This window comes from Vitis vinifera, chromosome 18, assembly GCF_030704535.1.
Source record: "Vitis vinifera cultivar Pinot Noir 40024 chromosome 18, ASM3070453v1".
NCBI lineage: Eukaryota > Viridiplantae > Streptophyta > Magnoliopsida > Vitales > Vitaceae > Vitis > Vitis vinifera.
The window spans coordinates 14982757-15001656 of record NC_081822.1 but is presented as its reverse complement, the minus strand read 5'-3'; the positions used below and the strand labels follow the sequence as shown (position 1 = coordinate 15001656).

Here is an 18900-nt window from a genome sequence, read left to right as displayed (position 1 = left end):
TGCAGATTTTGCAGGTGGGAAGTATTTAGCAAGAAAAGCGTTAACTAGTCCATCCCATATAGTGATTGTCCCCGAAGGTAATGAAATTAACCATGCCTTAGCCTTGTTATTTAGAGAGAATGGAAAAAATCGAAGTCTTATTGCATCATCGGTCACACCATTATGCTTGAAGGTATCACAAATTTCTAAGAAATTTGCAATATGTAGATTAGGATCATCATTGGCCAATCTTCCAAATTGAACTGAAGATTGAATCATTTGAATAATTGTCGGTTTGATCTCAAAATTGTTAGCTTGGATGGGTGGCCTTCGAATGCTTGAGACAACCACATTAGGAATAGAATAATCCTTGAGTGCCCTGTTTGGGACTCCATTATCACCATGATTCTCATCCCCCATTATAGGAACCTCTTAAATTACTTGTTGCTTGCGTTTCCGATTTAGCTTTCGCAGTGTTTTATTGATATCAAGGCCGATTAGTACTAAGTCTAGACTCCTTGTATGTCTCATACACTAAGAAAACCTAAAAAGAGAAAAACAATTGAGTAAGAATAAAAAGAAAATAAATCAAATTAGCACAAAAATAACTGGAATTAATATTAGTAACAAATAGTCCCCGACAACGGCGTCAAAAACTTGATGTGTTGGTTCGCAAGTATATGAATCGTTCAAGTAATATAATTGTACCTAAGTGTGGATATCGAACCCACAAGGACTATGCTACTAATTACTAAAATTTATCATTTCTACTACTATTTGATCAACCGAATATTTAAAGTTGTAGAAGAAAGCAACTTAAGCAATTAAAGAAAATAAATTCAAACTCTTATGATTTAAACGATCTAGGGCTTTTGATTTCACTACAAACACTTTTCATGCAATTGATTGCTTGACCTAATTCCTATTATGCTTTATTTAGAGATTTAATTCCCTAAGCCAACCAATATTTTCTCTCGAAATATATTAGATTGCTCCTTAAATTACTAACCCAAAATATCTCTATGTGAATTTAAGTCTAAAGGAGTTAAGATCTATGGAATTATTATAGATTTAACTATTAATTACTTAGAACATGGTAATGTATCTCTACTATTCATTCATTCTAACGTAATCTATTATATGGATCTAATTTAGATTCTAACTCTTGTTATCAACCTAAGTCATAAAATCAATCAAAACTTGGGCCCTTAAGAATTGAGAGCATTAAGCGCAGAATAGATACACAAATAAATTGATGCAAAACAGAGAATTAATTTAAACCAATCAAAAACATAAATCGTGATTGAGCTACATCTCAACCCTAGACAAAGGAAATTAGTTCATCTTAAGATGAAGAACAAACATCCTGAATTACAATCATAAAGAAAATGGAAGAATAAACCAGAAAAATAAAAGAAAATCTACAAATCCCCTTCTTGTTCTCCAAGCTCTCTTCTCCTAGGTCTTCAAGATCCCCAAATAAACCCTACTTTCATCTATTTATAGCCCTAGTATCGTAAACTAACATCCCACCTAATTCCAATATGAACATAATGAGATAAGGACGAATAATTTTCAAATTTTAAATATTGGGCCGCGGCGCTTTAGTCTCGAATTCCCAGAATTTCTGAAATTCCTTCGAGCGCCTCGGCGGACAAGCTCCTCTAACCGCGGTGGTTTTGTCTCGAGTCCCTAACTATGATTTTCCACATGCATACGCTGCGGCGCTTAAGTCCTTCCCGCAGCGGCGCTTTCCTCTCGGGTGAGTTACACAAATTGTCATGTAAGAGGCCGTCACGGCGCTTGAGAGCTCCCAGTGTGGCAGTTTTCACATTTTTGTCGAACGTCATATTTTTCTTCCAATTTTACCTTATATTGCTCCATTTTCATACTCTTGGCTATTTGAGACCTAAAACAATAAAAATAATGATTGTTGAGATAAAATTACTCTTAAACTAATGAAATATCAAGTTAAATCACAGATAATAAGTTGCTCTAAATCAACTTATCATGGAACAAGTGGAGCATTTTCCTTAGGCCTCCACAAATTCACCTCAGCCCAGATGTTTTGAATCAGTCTATTGAGAATTTCCTTGAAATTTTTAGCTCGAGCCCTTCTAACCAGAGTAATTGGAACTTGAATACAATCTGCATTCCATTTGTTAGTCGTGCCCTCATCAGTGGCTTTGAACGCCTAACTAAGAAAGTGGCTCTAAATGCCTAAGTGAGAAAATGCCTCTAAACGCCTAAGTGAGAAGGTGGCTCTGAACACCTAACTAAGCAAGTGGCTCTGAACTCCTAACTAAGAAAGTGGATCTGAACGCCTAAGTAAGAAAGCAGCTCTGACCACCTAAGTGAGAAAATGTCTTTGAACGACTAATTGAGAAAGTGGCTCTAAATGCCAAACTAAGAAAGTAGCACTGAATGCCTAACTAAGAAAGTGGCTCTGAATGCCTCACTAAGAAAGTGGCTATGAACCCTTGAGTGAGAAGATGACTCATAAAGCCAAAGTGACAACATGGTTGTGAATGCTAAAGTGAGAAAATGGCTCTAAAAGCCTAAGTTTACAGGTGGCTCTGAACGCCTAAGTGAGAAAGTGGCACTAAACACCTACTTGAGAAAGTGGCTCTAACGTCTAACTGAGAAAGTGGCTTTGAACGTTTAACTTAGAAAGTGGCTCTGAACACCTAAGTGAGAAAGTGACTTTGAACACTTAACTAACAAAGTGGCTCTAAATGCATAACTAAGAAAATGGCTCTATAATCCAAATTGAGAAAGTGGCTCTAAACACCTAACTAAGAAAGTGGCTATGAATGCTTAATTAAGAAAGTGGCTATGAACGCTTAACTGAGAACGTGGCTTTGAACACCTAAGTGAGAAAGTGGCTCTTAACGCCTAAGTGAGAAAGTGGCTCTTAATGCCTAGGTGATAAAGTGGCCTTAAATGTCCAACTAAGAAAGTGGCTCTGAACGTCCAACTGAAAAGGTGCTTCCAAATGCCTAAGAGAGATAGTGGCTCTGAATACTAAAGTGAGAAAGTGGCTATGAACGTCTAACTGAGAAAGTGGCTCTAAACGCCTAATTAAGAAAGTTAATTTGAGCACCTAAGTGAGAAAGTGGCTATGCTAGCTGTGGACCCGTATTTTTCACATACGTTCCCACTCGACTGGGAGACTACACTTTTGATTAAGGTGAAAACTAATATTTTTGTAAAGACTTGGAGTCACCACTTACTTTTATTTATTTTTAGAGGGGAAAACAAGTAAGAACAAAACCCCTAAAAAGACTCCTTATTTTTGGAAAAATTGTCTACAAAAAAAACCCTAGTCTAGGTTCGAGGATCAAATCACCTATTGGGAAGGTACCTCCCAAGAGGTAGCACCCCTCTAAGCCCTAACAATGTCTCTACTAGCTAAGTTGAGGGAAATATGACAATTAGTCAGTTGATTATGGATACTTAGATGGGCTAAGGTGATTTCAGAAACTTTATCAATACTAGCATGTCAAACAAGGTTCAAACCACAATAATAAAGAAAGGATAATGTGTACCTAAACTGTAACTTAAGCGTTATCGCCAGATATCAAAGTTAGTTCAAACAATAAGATATATAATGTGCAACATGCATTATATTCTATTCAAGAGACCAAGCACTAGTTAAAGCAATTCGAAACATAATCAAGCAGGAGGATATTTTACACATAAAGCTTATCTATATACAAAACTAAGAGGATAAATAAAAAAAAAGTAAAAAAAAGAGAGTCGCACCTGGATAGCAAACCAAGCACTTTAATGAAAAAAAATTGGGTCAATTCGCAAGTAATAAATAATAACCTCAAAATTAAAGGCTAAACTCCTCAATATATAGAGCACATATCAAGAAACAAAGAATGACAAGAAATGAATACAAAGAAATAAGGTAAAAGAACTCACAAGGTGTATAATATATCAAAATAGGAACTTTTATCTAAAGGATGTTCAATTAAAGTGTATAATATATCAGAAAAACTCACAAGTATATACTAAGGTCATCAAATTATTAAATTGATTGGAAAAGTAGGTTAACTTCCACAATATGACACATTATCAAAAGATTTCATGAGTGTTTATTTATGTAAAAAAAAAAAGGTGATATATTTTCAGTCCAATAGATTTAACAAATTTTATTTATAAAAGAAATTCTTAATTAATGAAAAAATGCTTTAATTTCATTTATGGAAAATACTTTTAAAAAGTTTAAGAAAATAATTTGTTACTTTTATTAGAAAACAAGTGATTTAATACAGTTCTATTTAAGGAAATGTTCCACTTTGACTTTATTAACAAGTAAATAATTTTTTTTTTTAAACAAAATTATTAAGAGAATGGTGAAAAATACCATAATTTTGTTTTATTTACAAGGGAAAGAATTTCATAAGAAAGAATATAAGAATAATAACAATAATAATTTAAAATAATAATAATAATAATTTCAATCAAACTCCATGTACAAAAGACAATTTCACCATTTTTTAAATCTTTACGAATATATATATATATATATATATATATATATATATATATATATATATATATATATATTACAACCTTATTTAAAAGATGTTATTTATTATTATTTTTTATTAAAAATAAATTTTCAGATTTCATTTTTATTTATAAGAGAAATAATTTTACAATTTTTATTTAAGATGTAAATTTTTCAAGATAATCAATTTTTATATACAAGTCAAACAAAAATTTCATACGTTAATACAAGAGAAAAACAAATTACCTAGAATACCATATTTGCAATTTAAATGTTTCGAATTTTTATTCAAACAAAATTATTATAAATATTGTCATCGTTATTAATTATGTAAATTTATTCATGCTATTTCCTCATTTGGCACCACTTGAAAATTCTTTAGAATGAAGCATAACTACATAACATGGCAACTGTACAGATTTAATGCCAAGCAAAAAAATAACTACAATACTATTGTACAAAAAATTAATGTATTGTCATACATAAGCCTTATGGCCAACTCTCCTCAATGTCTTCCTGTACACTTGCAATTTTATAGGAGATTAATAAAACTCAAACAAATAATATTCTATAAAAGCTGGTTTATGGTCCAATGCATGCATGAATAGTTTAATGAGAACATTAAAGAGCAAATGAGAGGATCACACACTTGGACCAAACCCATGGATTCCACCCAAAGAGTAAAATTGGCCTAACACCACTTATTTCATGCAGAATTATTATAAGATAAATACATAACATTGCTAAAGAGGGAGAGTGGAATGCAATAATAAAAAATAAAAATAAAAATTCTAAACCAACTAAGACAGATTAAACTCAATCCTGAAACTTTTAAAAAATAGGAATCTTTGTTACACTGGAATTATTCTAATGAAACTAAAAAAAAATATACAAATTCTAAAAAGAACTTCTAAACTAAAAATTAAACTAAACTAGATTGGAATTTAAGTATAGAAATGAAACTTTCAAAATAAAACTAAAATAATAATAATTTATTACATATATGTGTGTGTACATTTATCACATTGAATTAATCGAACGAAGAACTAAAAGCACTAAAGCCAAATATGGTGAACCGACATAAATCTAAATAAACCCTAAAACAAGAAATTTTGAAACCAAAAATTCTAACTTTTTAGTCTAACCAATAAATAGAAACTAAATTAAACCAGAATTTAACTTTTAAAACCTATATAAGATTTCAAACTTTTCAATGCAAAATAATAAATTGCCGCTAAACTTAAACTATAAAAAATTACTAACTTTTAAAAATAACCTAATGAATTAAATAAAAATAAAAAAAAAACCTAACTTTTCAATATAACACAAAGAATAAAAAATGGAATTAAACTAAAATTATAACTTACAAACTAACATTATGAACAAAAACTAAACTTAACGGAAATTCTAACTTACAAACTAAAGTGATAATTCAAAATTATTTTTCAAACGAATATTCGAAAATCAAATTAAACTAAACAAAAAAAAAAAAAAAAAACTTATTGACACAGTGATTTAAATTATCAAGATTGACTCTTTATCTTTTTAAAAGGAAATTTGGTGCGTGTTGCCTTCGAGAGAATCTGGTGGTCTCCTTCATGCTCTCCAAGTGGCAGCCCCTAAGGTTGAATGGTGTTTTTCTATGGGCCACGTGATTCCCTTTGGTGCAACCCGCGCAAGGAGTCCTTGGTGGCCGGTTTCTGATTTTCCTTGCGGGTATAGAGGTAGTAGGCAAGTGACGGTAATGGGTTGGAACTAAATACTAACTTCGAAAAATCGAGTCGAGGGAGATTGATTGTACGAATACGTCCAGAAATGGGAGTAGAAAGAGACTGCACGCAGTCAGTGAGCACAAGAAGCCCAGCTGGTAGCTTCATGACAAGTAGAGTGACTGAGAAGCGGCCATCTCAATCAACTAGGAGCCTAGCAAGCTCCACAGGCCTTGCATGTAAAACATGCGCATGGGAAGGAGAGTGCAATAATGGCATTCTACCAACAAAACGGATACAAGATTGGCTTAGTGCATGGACACAAGTCACCCCCAGCTCAAACTCTCAGTAGAACCAAAGTGGGTCTCTAAGAGAACAAATAAACAACTTTGGATGAAGGGGACCCAAAAATTCTCATGCCGTCACAGCTCATTTTCTGTCTAAGCTCCCCTAGAAGGGCCATTGCCTCTTCCTGATCTCTAGTGGAATGTGATACCCCTGTGTAGACCCCCTCTTCGGCTTTGTTTTTTTTATATATATATGCATTTATTTTTTTTTATTTTTTTTTAGTCTTTCCCGCCACTTTGGGGAACACCCGGAAGAAGACATTTGGAGTGGGGGACCAACTTCTAAAAAACTCCATGCATGAGACGCGTGGCTGTGGAGAGGACTACAACCATGGTGGTGGTTGGGACTACACGTGATGCTGAGCAGGGAACAGGAGAGCAGGTGCTAGCTTTCCGGATCGGGAGAGGGAGAAAGGGTAGGCGAGAGAGCAAAGGAGAGGAGGTGGGTGTGGAGAGCTGCCGGGGGGAGGTTCTCTGAGTTAGAGGAGGAAGTTTCGGCTGGAAGCAGGGTAGTAGACTGATCTTCTGGAGTAAAACTTAGAGTCCTGTTGGTCTTTGCTGGAGAAGGACTTCCACAGGTATGATAGTTATAGGTTTATTGATGGTTTTCGGCTGTTTATCACTCTTCTATATCTCTTGTTGATGTTTGACTACCTGTTGGTTTTGCTTGGGGTGGATAATGAAGGCCACCTGATCTTTATTTCGTTAATCTTGAACTCATGTTTGTCATTGTTAATCTTGGTATGCCTTGTCTCTATTATGAAAATGTCCATAGTTGCAGTTGAGATGGTTTTTATCACCTAATCGGAGGGTTCACAGATGACTCATGAAGTAAAACCTCTGAAGATCACCTTAACTCGCTTTCTTTTGTGTTACATTTTCTATTGATTTCTTCTTTGTCGTGGCCACCCTTTGTTTTTGGGCCTTACTCAAGGCAATGGCTGTGAGAAGGTATATCCAGGTCTAGTTGCACACTCTTACAGAGGCCTATCTTGGTCGAAATGACTGTACTGGGCTTTGAGAGATATTCTGTAGAAGTCGTTTTGGTTGGAGAAGCACACGAGTTGCAGAGAAACAGAGAGACCAGAGAGTGCCCTTGTCTACTGCTGTAAAGGTGTGCTAGAAATCCCTTTAGATGCAGCTGACTTTGCAGTGGAAGCCGTTCATAATCCCCGTCCCGTCGTATTTGAACACTCAAGGCACCTGTCACTAAGCCAACCTCATAACTCCTCATCTGTCGTCTTATGGCCGCAAGTGTTGTTTCATTCTTGCATGGTCACTCACCCAAGTTCCTCTCTCCATTGAATCCAAACATCCTCACACCACTCAAGCCCGCCTGCTAATCTAATTCATCTTTCATCCATCTCGCTCTCTACACCACGCACATGGTAAACCCATTATTTTTTTTAATATCCATCTAAACCCATTTTTCACTCATGCCCATGTCTTACCCCCGTTCCAGCTCACTGCATTCCTTTATACCCTTTGTCTATAGCCACGCCCATACTTCATAATCTCCCAGCGTGCCATTCCAAGGTCCGGGACGCCAAAGCAGATTCTGGAGAAGGTTAAACTGTCTTCTTGGGCATCAGCGGCTGTTATCATTTTTGATTGGAATATGAGGGTATTTGGGACATCTTGTAAGCTATGCAGTTGTAGCATCTATTCTGCTAGGTGCTGTCGTTTCCCATCATCTATCAGCTACAAATCCACTAGCTACAATGAAAGGAATTCGTTGCTATTCCAGCAAGTGCGTACGTGCATGCCTTCCCACTCTTTCATGCAATCACCAACCTACCCCACCTAAATACCTATAAACCCATTCATTCCTCTTACATCCGAGAACCATTGTGGTTTTCTTTTATTATTATTTTCTTGCTTGGGAATCATCACATGGCAATGAAGTCAATGGAAGTTTTTTTGTGGGCCATCGTGGAATGTACATGCCCATTTTTCTTTTGGTCTTACACGTTTTCATTCTAACCTCCAAATCTTACTTTAGTTTATCTTATTATTATTATTATTATTATTATTATTATTTTCTAAATTTCATCATCAAATAAATTTTTCAAAAAGTCTAGCTACTAAATTTAATTTTTAAAATATCATTTAAAAATAAATCTTCAAGAAATAATAACAATAATTATAAATTCCGTTTTCCAAATTCCAATCCCCAATTCCCATAACTCTAATTTTTCACACTTATTTATTTAATTATTATTATTTTCTTATCATTATTCCATTTATCTATTTATTTATTTCCTTTAAAAATCTCAATCATTAAAGTTCAATTTTTCAAAAATTTGTTTTTTTAAATTTAATTTTCAATCTCAAAAATTTCACTATTCACTATTCATCCGTCCAAATATCGTTTCAATTAATTAATAACATTGTTCCATATTTATCCATTTATTTCTCTTAAAAATCTCAATCATTAAAGTCTAATTCTTCAAAATTCCAATTTCTAAATTTAGCTATCTAAAATTCCAAGTGTCCTATCTTCGAATTTAATTTTCAGTTCCTAATGTTCCGATTACCGTATTTACCCAGTCACTCATTTGTTATCATCATTATTTTTATTACCATTTTATTTGTTCATTTCTAAAAAGTCCGTCTTCAAATGATTTTCGAGATTCCCAATTTTTACACATCAACTTTCATAATTTCTATTTCTCAAATAACTTACGATTCTAATCTCTTTCAAAATTCAACTCCCAAAGTCTCAATTTTCGTAACTTAATCTTTCTTTAAAATCCCGAGCCCTCAAATCGTTTTCAAAATTCCAACCTCTTTCAAATTCAGTTTCTGAAAATTCCCATTCTTACATCCAATCTCTAAAAGTCTAATATCCAAATAAACTCTAAAACTCCAATTTTCTAGTGCTCTTCGAGTTTCCAATTTTTCAATTAAATCTCAAAAATCTAATTTTCTCCCGAATAGCTTTAATTCCGCTCTGACCTTCAAATAATCTTCTGCTCCTCTAGACTTTACATAAGCAAGAATAATGAATTTTCATAATTCAAAAATAATGGAATTTGTGAGATTAATTCATGCAAGATCAATCGGGCTTTGATGGGGACCCAACATATGTGATTTCCTCATGATTGATTGATTGTTTGTTTGATTTAATTGCCATGCATGATCGATTTTATTCTGCTCTATGACATGCTCAAAATTATTCTTTAATTGTGCACTAACCTCACTTTTTTATAGCGCTTCATGGATCACTGCCCAGGTACGCATCCACATCCGCTCTGGTCATTTTCGGTATGCATGTTTAGATTCTCACGTGTGCATGATCACTTTGTGTATTCATTGATTTCCTCATCAATTGCCATGATTGCTTCATTTTATTAGTAGAGACCCGACTTTAGGGACTTAGAGGGGTGCTATGGTATTTTACCGTACCTTCCCGACAAGTAATCTGACCCCCGAGCCCGATCCGGTTTTTCGTAGATCACCTTTTCCAAAATAAGGAGTCGCACTTAGGGTTTTTCTTTCTTATTTTGTTTACCCTTTAAAAATAAAACAAAAATAAGTGGCGACTCCAAGTCATTTCTTTTTAACCAATTAAATCAATTTTTCAAAATAAAAAAATCGAGCTCGCCATCGAGTGGGAAATGCATGAGCCGAAATGCTGGGTCCACACCCTGCCAAATCTGATCGACTTATTAAGGATGGAGAACCATCCTAACGGGGGTCAGTTGGTAGGCCTACTGTTTACAAGCATGCATACCAGTCAAGTGTAATTTTTATCACATTCCAGATCACAATTTTCCTTTCTATTCATTTTTGCAACTAGTATGACACTCATGTGATTAGATTCCCAATACATCAACAAAGATAACACTCCTAAGTTGGAAATTTTTTACCATGTCATGCTGGCCCAATATAATATTTTTCCAACATGCCAACTAAATAGTGATGAGTACTAGATGTATCTAAACCATAGGCCTTTATGGCCTCATCCAGAAACAGAGGAATACAAGAAAAATGAAAACATGGGCAGAATATAAACGAACAAATAAACTAAATATTAACGAATTCTTAGCTCTACTTCATGGACTGTCAATGAGCTATACCTGGGCAAAAGCTGGCGAGCTCCTTTTTTGTTCTTCCTCTTCCTCTGCAGACGCTCCTCTTTAGCAGGTTTTGTTGGCCCCCCAACTCTCTACTCCATCTCCAGGTTCAGCCAAATCTTCTTCCGCTTCCTCTTCTAGAAAATTTTTCTCCTTTTTTTTTTTTTTTTTTGCTCTCGTTTTCCTTTTCTTTTGCTCTTGCTACCAAAAATCAGTACCTCTCTCAACCTTTCTCTAAAAATCCCCCAAGATTGTCCTTTTTTTTTTTCTTTTTTCTTTTTTTTTCTTTTTTTTTTGGCTTTTCCAATCCCCCTTATATCAGAATCTTTCTCCTAAGAATAGCCCTTCCCACTGTTTATTCCAAAAATCCCATCTTTTTCCCATGCAGAAACCCTTTGAAAATCCCCCTTTTCCTCCTTCCCAATCCTCTCTCTCTTTCTCCGTGCCTCTCCATTGCTTCCACAATTTCTAATGCAGCCCCTATTGAGCTGCCACTGGAGTTTTCAAGCTTGTGATGTGCTTGGTAACAGGAGAAAGAAAAGAATGGGCCCGATGCATACAAAATGATGCATCAAAAGTGGCAATGTTAGCTAAACTGTGCATGGCAGCCATGAAATCTCCAATGGACTTCATTCCTTATCAAAAATAATTCTTTCCTTTTTTTTTCTAGAATCTTTCTTTTCTTTTTCTTTTTCTTTTTTTGCCTATGTAAATAAAATAAAATAAGTATTTTGGAAAAAAGAAATGAAAATAAAGTAAAATACATAAACAATATAATAATAAAAATAAAATATAATAGTAAGAATAATAATGATAATAATAAAAATAATGATAACAAAAATATACAATGACCATATATAATAAAAAGTAAATAAGAAAATAAATAAATAAATATAAGTGTGTGACACATATTCATAATATATATATATATATATAACATACAAACTACGTAAGCCATGCAAGCTACATGAGTTACATAAGCCATGCAAATGACTTATGGGTGTTGGGGTAAGCCTAAGTGGACTAGGTGCACCTAGATGGACCAAGTGTGCCTAATGGGCCTAGGTAAACTCAATGGGCCTGGTGATGCCAAAAAATGTCTAAGCAAGTTGTCATAAAAGTGTACCTAGTATCTAGAGTGGTTCAAAGAGGTAAACTATTATGGAGTACTGGGAAGAGTACTTAATCAGGGCACGTGCCAAGGTGACAAAGTGGAGGGTCTACACTTACCTAACTGAGAAAGTGGCTTTGAACGCCTAATTGAGAGAGTGCCTCTGAAAGTCTAACTAAGAAATTGGCTCTGAACACCTAACTAAGAAAGTCTCTTTGAACTCCTAACTCTAAAAATGGCTTTGAAGCACTTAATTAAGAAAGTGGTTGTGGACGCATAACTAAGAAAATGACTCAGAATACCTAAGTGAGAAATGGCTCAGAACACCTAAGTAAGAAAGTGGCTCTGAATGCCTAACTGAGAAAGTGGTTCTGAATGTCTAACTAAGAAAGTGGCTCTAAAGGCCTCAGTAGGAAAGTGCCTTTGAACGCATGACTAAGAAAGTGGCTATAAATGACTACACTACAAGAAAAATGGGAAACAATGACGCTTTTTACGCATCAAGAAAGGTAAAAGATGGCGCTTCTCTAAAGCGTCATCTCCTCCACTGTCATTATATGTTTTAGCCTACATTGACGTTTTTAGGAAGCGTCATCTTTTATTGATGCTTTCAATGACACTTAAAAAGATGTCATCTTTGAATAACATTAACAATAACACTTTTAAAAAGCGTCATTTTTTTAAACATTTTCTAGTGAAATGATTTCTACAAAATTGGTAATCTTGACACTTATTGGAGCGTCATCTTTAATATATTTTATCATGACACTTTTGGAAGCGTCATCTTTGAACATTTCATATTAAAAATAGTTTTTATATTTTTGTTATTAAAATAGTGATTTCCTAGACAATTAAATAAAAAGAAAAAAAAACAAGCCCCAAAATTAAATTGGATTTGACTAATAAAAATACCTTCAAATATTAATAAACAATAACTTAATTCAAACCATTAATGTACTACTTATAAATGATAATTACATACAAATTTGTTAATTATATCAAAATATTTGAATAACAATTTCTAATTCTTTCAATAAAAAAACAAATATCTGTGCAACTATTAACATCTATATTTTACAAAAAATATAGTTCAACCTCCAAATAACTTTATTGATGTAATCTTCATGGTTTTCAAGATCACCTCCTTCAACACAATGGTTATCTTCTTTTGGCTAACCAGTTTCTCTTGCAATCTGTAAACAAATATAGAAAGAATAGAAAAACTCTAAATCATACATGTAACAACTAATAAGTACAATTGAAACTATGTATAAAAATTTCACAAAAATTTGAAGAAAAAAAAAACACTAGAACCAATATAAAATGAAATGTAGAAAAAATTGAGAAAATAAATATGAGTTAGAGAAAAATATGTAGTTAAAGCTTATCACTTAAGGATAAAATGTCTTTCACTAATTGAATAGAGAAACTTTGTAATTAAATAGTGTTTAATTAGTAAAAAAAAAAAAAAAATCTTGAAGAGTAACATATTTCTAAATATGATATAACATCAAAAAGTTAAAAATAATGATTCGTGGTACCCTATAACAATAAGAGGACAAATGAAACATGACATAAACAATTAACTAAAAATAAATGTTATGCACACAAAGCAGTGAATATAAAAAAATTCAAATACACAAAGAAAATACCAAAGGAATATAAGTCTAAGCGGATGACTTCTCAAGAAATTTAAAACCATAAATAAGGGAGAAAAATAAATAAAAGAGATGTAAAAAAAAATTTTCCTTACCATTATTTTTCATGCTATATTTTCTTAGAAATTTTCAAATCCAAAAATCATGACATGTTAGACTTTAAACAGGGCATTTCTTTCATTAACCTTTTTATAAGCTGCTTTCTTATAGAAGTAACATTTCTCATTCAATCATCAGTCCTCCTTTTTTATTGGTCAGATGGGAAAAAAGGAAAAAGAGACATGCACATATTTAAAAATAGACTATTTCAATGTATAGAGGCCAATTATTTATTAGTATTAAGAATATTTCTTATTTCGAAAAAGAAAAGAAAAAAATATGAAAAATTGTTACATTTTTTTAGTTATACATATACATATTCTATAGTATGTTATTGATATATTATAATAACCAATATGCATTTTATTTAAGCCTATAAACAAATAAAACTAATTATAAGTCAGAACATGAATATAATAACCAATATAGTTTATTTAAGCCTATAAACAAATAAAAATATTTTTTTTATAATTTAATATTATTTATCTTTTTTAATCATTAATTATTCATTATATTAAATATCAATATCTATCTATCAACACTTTTTATTATTCCTTTTAATTTTTAGAAAGATAGTATATTCAAATTAAGTAAATAAAAATCAAATCATTATTATATTTTTTGACAATATAATATATCAAATGAAGATCCCAATGCTCCAAAACATTATATGGGTCTTTCGGTTTAGTTTTTATAGTTATCAAAGCTATAACGGTATCAATTTCAAGATAAAAAAGAAGTGTCAATACTATATACTATTTCCAGTATAAATCTTTCTCTTATGAATAAATAAATCATAACACATATTTTGTAGTGAAAAATGTATTTAATTGATAAAAAAATATCAAACATAAAACCAGAAATTATAATAATGTTAAAATTTGGGTTGCTTGAATATTCTTGTGGACCATCAAAGGTCTTGTATTTAGAGTGGTGCAACACATTAGACCACAAAGTGAGCAAGTTTTGAAGTACCTTTCCACGAAGTTCATGCTTGTGTAGCCTCCAACAACCCTCCTCTTTCAAGTCACTGGTTAACCACCAAATCTTGCCAAATTCAAAAGCTAAGAGGTGAAAGAAATCATTAACATTGTATGGGATTCACACCAACATTTAGGAATTCAACAATTGGACTTACAATTAAAATTGTTCTCTGTAGTGTGCTAGGCCTTATCTAATCCACAACAAAATCACAAAATACCTGCAATAAATTAGTTAATATGCTTTTTTTCAGATTTATTAACTTAAATATACTTATCATTTATAAAAATAAAGAGTGAAAATCTAAAAACAACAAGGTTTTGTTGATTTTAGAAAAAATGAATATGTTACAAGAAATAGCAATCCAAAATTTAATATATAATAATTAAATTTTACTACACTAATAATAAAAATCATAATAGTTTTCATACTAGCTAGAAGAATTGGAGATAGTTAATAGAAGAAAGAAGAAAAGACATAGATTAAGTTGGATATATAATTAATAAGAATAATCTATATAGTTAAAACCTTTAGAGTAATTTATTTGTGCATACACATTAATTGAAATTACTATACTTATAAAGAAATCGAGTTTAATTAATTTGTTGTCTTAAATTAAGTTAGATTAATGAGCATTTCTTATGTTGTAATTTATCTTTGCTATTATGCTGGTGTAATTACTCCATATATATATGAATGAAACATATATAGCATTGCCATAGCTAAGGTTATTATAATATAAAAAAGAAAAATGAAAAAGCTTACATAGCAACACGTTTTCTTTTTTAGTTTCATATTAAAAATCTAACATGTGTGCAATAACCAAGTTTCATATGCATTCCCCCTCCATGCATAAAATCATTCTGAAAGAAAAAAGGAAACGTAAAATAAAGGTCACAAATCTATAATGAAATACATTAAAATAAAATGATACAAGAAAAAAGAAAAGAAGATACTGAAATTATAAATTATGCATATAGAGAATATATAATTTAGAACCATGTTCTATCCATATAAACAAAGCCTAAAAAACCTAGGAATTCCCACCAGCATGAGACACCAAAAACATCACTTCTTAAATATGTTCATGTATGTAATATACAAATATACAATAAATGGGAAAATGGGTAGAGGACAAGAAAATAAAATATCACAATAAACGGGTCATGATATAGATATCAATAAATACGAAAGGAGTTGACAAGTTGGGTTGAAAAGATTAACCTGTGTCTTTTCTTCATCATAGCAAAACTTAGATTCTCCTGATTGCATCCCATCTCTGTTGCTCACTGAAACCCCATTATATATGATCCATGATCATTGATAGCCTACAAAACAAATATAAAAAAACACCAGCATAGAACATATATCATTATCTAAGTTCCTTTATTAGTTTCCTTTGTTTTTTTAATAAAATTTTATAATTTGTAAATTTATGGAAGTAAAATATCATTGTCCAATAGTTAAGGAGTCTCAATTAATAAGTTTTTTTCCCATATATATATATATATATATATAAATATAAAATTTTCTCATAAAATATTTGTATTTTTTGTACGTAAACTTAGTAAGTATTTGTTATTGATATTGAATAATTTTAACTTTCCAAGTTATGCAAACCACTTTCTTATTTTAATAAAAATTGAAATGCCAAAAACAATTCTCCTATGGCAAAACAAAAGGAAAGAAAAATTCTCTTTCCATTCACGCACCTTGGAAATTTTCTTTTACAGATAACATGTTGGGTCACATAACCCTTCTCAACTTAAAGAGAGAAATATGGGTTGTTTTAGTTCTAAGGTTGCTTCCTCTGGTATAATCTTCAACCTTTTTTTTTTTTTTTTTTTTATTATCATTGGTTTGTGGTTTTTTCTGTTACTTTTAAATTTATTCTAATTTTTTTGAAAGGTAACATTAGTATTCACCTTTTTTTTTTTCTACAAAGAAAAAAGAAGTGGTGAAAAACAGAGTATTTAGAAGGGGTGAAAAGTGAATGATCCATAAAGAATTTGGAGGATTCAACCACTTTGTCAACGGAATTTGATAATGATATGAGGTGGAGGGCCAAACCAAAAAAAAAAAAAAAAAAAGCAAGCTAAAGAAATGACAAATTAAAAAAAACGAATTAGAAGTCAAAGAAAAGGCAGACTTCATCTCAGTTTCTTGTGCAGAAACACAAGAACAAAGAAAAAGACAATTTAAAATATCAAGAGACTTACCAATTGAATGCAGAAATTACAACTCCAGCCCAAAACGGCAAAAACCCACGGCTAAGAATTAGCTCCTAGATATTAGCCTCAATCTAGGCAAAAACCCATGACAAAAACGACCCATGTGATACTCTTTCATTACAGATCTGAGCAAGATGATGGCCCATGGCCACCCCAATTCTCGCTGACAATAACTGGATCAAGAACCCCATAACCATTACCCACATCAATAACCATAACAATGAATATCCTATAGTGGCTCTAGCCTCAAGATCCTTTTCTAGGTTTCCAGGATCAAGAAATGGAGTACTCGCGTCCGTGAATAGCCACAACTTCTTCCACGAGAAGGACCAAGTCGGGAAAACATCAAGAGAATCTAGGGTTTCATCATCGATATCAAGATTGAAGTTTTCTCTCTATGATGGTAACAGTAACAGTGATAAAGGGGATTTTAGGAAAGTAATAAGAAGGATGTGTTTGGTGGATGAGAGATCCTATTCGGTTTTGTACACAGGTTTATTTGGTATGAGCATTTGGGGGGGTTTGAAATGGTAGAGGGAATGTTTGGTGGATGAGAGATCGTGGAAAGGGGAATATTTTAGGGAAGTATTTATACCTATAATTCAATGACATTTCTCTAAAGCGCCAAGTTATGGGATTAATGTTATCACGCTTTGAATAAGCACCATTATGTACTGAATAATATTCAAATAAGCCTTATCAAATGATGATACTTCTAATAAGCGCCATGGATTGAAAAATACTATAGTAAACAATGACGCTTCTAATAAGCGCCATTGAATCTCATATTATAATCTAAATAATGACGTTTTTTAAAAGTGTCAAGGAATCAAGCGTCATTAATTTCAATTTTTGTAGTAGTGCTAGTTGAGAAAGTGGCTCTGAACTCCTAAGTGAGAAAGTGGCTCTAAACACCAAACTAAGAAAGTGGCTCTAAACGCCTAGATGAAAAAAGTGGCTTTGAATGCCTAGCTAAGAAAGTGGCTCTAATCACTTAACTAAGAAAGTGGCGTTAAACCCCTAACTGAGAAAGTGGCTCTGAACGCCTAACTAAGAGAGTGCCTCTAAAACTCTAACTAAGAAATTGGCTCTAAATGCCTAACTAAGAAAGTCTCATTGAACGCCTAACTCTGAAAGTGGCTCCGAAGCACTTAACTGAGAAAGTGGTTGTGAACGCCTAAGTGAGAAAGTGGCTTAGACGCCTAAGTGAGAAAGTGGCTTAGACGCCTAAGTAAGAAAGTGGCTCTAAACACCTAATTGAGAAAGTGGCTCTGAATGTCTAACTAAGAAAGTGGCTCTAAAGGCCTAAGTAGGAAAGTGCCTTTGAACGCCTGACTGAGCAAGTGGCTCTAAACTCCTAAGTGAGAAAGTGGCTTTGAACGCCAAACTAAGGAAATGGCTCTAAACGCTTAGCTAACAAAGCGGCTCTAATCGCATAACTACGAAAGTGGCCTTAAACCCCTAACTAAGAAAGTGGCTTTGAATGCCTAAGTGAGAAAGCGACTCTAAATGCCTAACTGAGAAAGTGGCTCTAAAATTCAAATTAAGAGAATGGATCTGAATGCCTAATTGAGAAAATGGCCCTTAATTCCTAAGTAAGAAAGTTGCTATGAACGCTTAACTGAGAAAGTGGCTTTGAATGCCTAACTGAGAAAGTGGCTTTGAACGCCTAATTGAGAAAGTGGCTCTGAACGCCTAACTAAGAAAGTGGCTTCTAACACCTAACAGAGAAGGTGGCTCTAGATGTCTTATGGAGAAAGTCGCTCTGAACGCCTAAGTGGGAATGTGGCTATGAATGCCTAACTAAGAAAGTGACTCTAAATGCCTAATTGAGAAAGTGGATCTGAATGCTAAAGTGAGGAAGTTGTCTCTAAACCCCTAACTATGAAATTGGCTTTAAACACCTAATTAAGAAAGTCCATCTGAATGCCTAATTGAAAGTAGCTGTTAAACGCCTAACTAAAAGAATGGCTTTGAACACCTAACTGCAGAAATGGCTCTTAATGCCTAAGTAAGAAAGTGGCTTTGAAAGTCTAAGTGAGAAAGTGGCTTTGAACACCTAACTGTGAACGTGGCTCCGAACATCTAATTGAGAAAGTAGCTTTGAACGCCCAACTAAGAAATTGGCTTTGAACGTCTAATTGAGAAAGTGACTATGAACACTTAACTCGCAAAGTGGCTTTG

General features: G+C 32.9%; 1 long non-coding RNA gene across 3 annotated transcripts; it reads right to left on the bottom strand.

The window, feature by feature from the left end:
• Window positions 1-12715: 12715 nt before the first annotated feature.
• On the bottom strand, window positions 12716-17364 carry LOC104882634 (uncharacterized). Of its 3 annotated transcripts, XR_788344.3 has the most exons (5): window positions 16705-17363; window positions 15710-15813; window positions 14643-14705; window positions 14480-14568; window positions 12716-12940 (listed from the first exon to the last, which is right to left on the bottom strand). It is a non-coding gene; the product is annotated as an uncharacterized LOC104882634 (long non-coding RNA). The 3 variants fall into 3 exon arrangements; XR_788342.3 differs by having other exon boundaries at window positions 14480-14705; window positions 16705-17364; XR_009465123.1 differs by lacking the exon at window positions 14643-14705 and having other exon boundaries at window positions 16705-17355.
• Window positions 17365-18900: the final 1536 nt, after the last annotated feature.